The sequence below is a fragment of the Oryzias melastigma genome, linkage group LG13, assembly GCF_002922805.2.
Source record: "Oryzias melastigma strain HK-1 linkage group LG13, ASM292280v2, whole genome shotgun sequence".
NCBI lineage: Eukaryota > Metazoa > Chordata > Actinopteri > Beloniformes > Adrianichthyidae > Oryzias > Oryzias melastigma.
This window is the reverse complement of record NC_050524.1, coordinates 21,647,100-21,650,579: the sequence shown is the minus strand read 5'-3', so window position 1 is coordinate 21,650,579 and position 3,480 is coordinate 21,647,100.

The following is a 3,480-nucleotide window of genomic DNA, read 5'->3' as shown; positions in this document are numbered from 1 at the left end:
AGTTGAAAGTTGCCAGAGATCTTCACATCTTTCTTGAAAATTCAGGTCATACTTGGTGATTTTTGAACAACCATGAAGGGTATAATGCTCCTGTACTGCCATAAATGTAAAACAAATAAGGAAATGGTTTTTGCTTGTCAATTTTATGGAATGAACATGAAACAAAAGAAAATCATTAAGCCTCAAACTGGAAATGACAATTGTGTTTTTGGTGATTTTAGCATGTTCTTGTGGGATTTTTCTGATGCTGGAGGGCATAAAAATAAATGATCTAAAATGCATTTCTGAGGTTTTTTGTATCCAAATTGTTGTGAATCAGCAGCAGATGAAAAAAAAGTGTTTGTTAAAGATTGTATTTGTGACAGAAAATATGCTGGGTGGGCCACAAGGTCCCTGCACTGCTCCATGTGGATGCATCCAGTTGTAGATTCAATTCAATTCAATTCAATTCAATTCAATTCAATTCAATTTTATTTATATAGCCCAATATCATAAATTCAATTTGCCTCATTGGGCTTGGATGACTAGATGACTAGATCCATGTACGTCTGCAGAAACGACAAAAAAAAAACTCTGTTTTGTTTTTTTCTTTTTGTTCAAAACAGCAAAATCATAGTTAAATATCTTTAGGAACACTTCTAAAATCAGCCAAAAGATGATCAGAATGAAACTTAAGTTTTGAGCCTTGAACATTTTCAAGTCCAAGTCTCCATCTGGAGCTTCCATCTTTTAGGTCCGACCAGGACAGGAGCTGCTTCTCTGTAGTTGTGCTGAATTCTTTTCACTGTGTTATCAGTGAAACCATGTTCCCACGATTCCCAGCTGTCTTTAGGGAAAACAAGGAACCAAAGATGTGGCGATAAGGCAGAATCTCAGTAAAGTTGAGTTTCTTGTCATGCTTCTGCATTAGTTAAGATATGAATCAAGTGGCTTGAAGGGGTGAACAGCAGTGGTCTCTTTGTCAAAGCGATGTTCAAAGTCATTGAAGGACTTGTTTTATTGTTTTGTCATTTTTTGTCTTCATCCGTGCTTTTTGTTTCCTCACGACACAGTTTCACACTGACAACTTGTTTATCTTTACATTCACCTATAATTACTGAGCTGCTTTATCCCAAAAAACAGATGATGCGATGATCAAACCCCCGTGATTGGTTGAAATTTGTTCTTATTTCTACATTGGGTTCTTTTTCCTATTATTTATCCTAAGTGTCCTAAATATAACACATTATTATTTAAATGTATTAATGTTTACTAATGTCTAAAAGGATGTCAGAAATTAAAAAAAACTCAGATGACCTCAGAATTCTCCTCTGTTTACATTGAAAAGACTTCTCTGTATCTTTAATAAAACAAACCATTTGTATCACTACAGCAAAGCTAGGATTTCTCTCAGCAGCTGGAACGAATTCTTTCAGATGCAATAATCACACAGGAATGTGTACTTGTGAAGGTGCAGGCATTGTTGCAGATGATGATGATAACAGTCCAGTGCCGCTGGCTGATTGCTCCCTTCTTTCTTATTTTTTTTCTTTGTTTAAGGAAATCAAAAGCCTTGAAAACATCAGCAGCATTCCTGACATTGTGTTGTTGCCTAAAACCGACTGTTTCCCAACAAGCATTCGTCTTCTTCTCACTCTCTCTGACCACCAAAGGTTGAAAAATCATCAAAACACCAATCAATTCCCACCCGCTTCTTAGTTTTTATCCCCACATGTGCGTACATGCACGTACACATGGCACAATTCTCACACACAGACACAGCCGCGGTTGTTGTCTCAGCTGAAGACGGGAGCGTGAACAAAACAAGTTCACAAAGGTCAGCTGCAGAACAGCGGGGGGGGGCATGCGTACTGTTCAAATGATGCTTCTGTAAACATGCAGTGAATCTGAAATGGAAGGGTCAGTTTGACCTGTTTTTATCTTAAAAGAAACACAAGCGGTGACAGCAAAAGGATGATGGGGGAGATAAAAACATAGTAATGCACTGAAGTCACTCTCATCCTTTTATGATTCATCAATCACGAGCCATTTAACTGGTTCTGTGAAAAGACTGTCAACTAAAAGTATTTATTGGTAAATTTATGATAAGGATTTTACTTTATGTTTGTATTTTATTGTTGTTTCAGCTTTTATTACTCATAGATGATCAAAACTGCCCTTAAAAACCCATTGTGTATACTTGGTCCATGATTTCTGCCCTGTAGTTCATCATCATTCCACTAGGGGCAGAAGAAGGGCTTTCCTGCTCACTTCAAAATGGCTGCTTTCATGAAATCTCAAAAGCACTTTTAGCGGGAAAAAGTTTTGCTACATTTCTAAACTTTGTGGAGAGAATAACTCATCTATTCATTTTTCAAATGACTATTTGCTATATGGAAATAAAGCACAATTAATTCTTTATACTGCAGTCACACTATGTTAAAAATGTGTGGATCACATTTGAGAAGGCGGATGAATAAGGTGCATTTTCATGATCATCAAGTGGACAAAATCTTATCAAATTACCCAATGTTTCATAATTGATACTATCTTCATTTCATTAAAATGTGATGTTGCAAATTTGATGCTGTGGGCTTTGCAGAGTTGAAATATTGATTATTTCAGTAATTACCACAGATCTTTTTAAAACAACTTTTAAAAAAACAGAATTTAAAACACAGGTAAAAAGTGAAAGTTTGACTTTATGTTACGTAAAATTCAATTTTTACTGTTTGGATAACAGGGTTGATCCATTTGACTTCATCAAGCCAAGAACTTCAGCCTCGAATAAACCATGGATCAGTCACTTTAATTATAATGAATTAATCTGTAAAATATACAAACAAATTACAAATTAAAATATATGGAAATTATTGGATAAATTACTGGAACAAAGCTGGTAAAACTACAATTACACATATTTTATTTCATTGTGTCCATAATCTTTACATGTTTTATTGGTATTTTAGCATGTATGAAGGCATATGTTTGTTTTTGAGGTTTACTGCTCTTTTAGATACTTAAACTACATGTGATAGGTTTGCAAATATCTTCATCCTTACCTATTATTTGAAGATATTGGGATTCAGACAATAGACAAACCTCAGGTTTTTAGTTAAATAGCAAACTGCAGAAAAGTATTTTGAAAAAATGATTTGAGTTCTTTAATTTTTGCCCCTAAATCTCCTATTTTATAAAACATGTTGACAACCAAAATGTCTCAAAAATTGAAAATATTTCTTTCTACATTTTTTAAATAATAATAACACATTAACCATAAACAAACTGTAAAATCTTAAAAGCAAACATTTATTTCAGTAATTTGTTACCTGGTTTTAATTTTTTAATGATGCCTCCCTGGGCCTGTATTTTTTTAAATAATGTTTTGCTTATTTCTAAATTAAATAAGGCTAGCACCATTTCAAAATCTTACATTTCTGCTAATGTTTAAAGGGACGATGCAGGAATGTCAAATGATTCTCTTTGAATGTGAGAACAGTG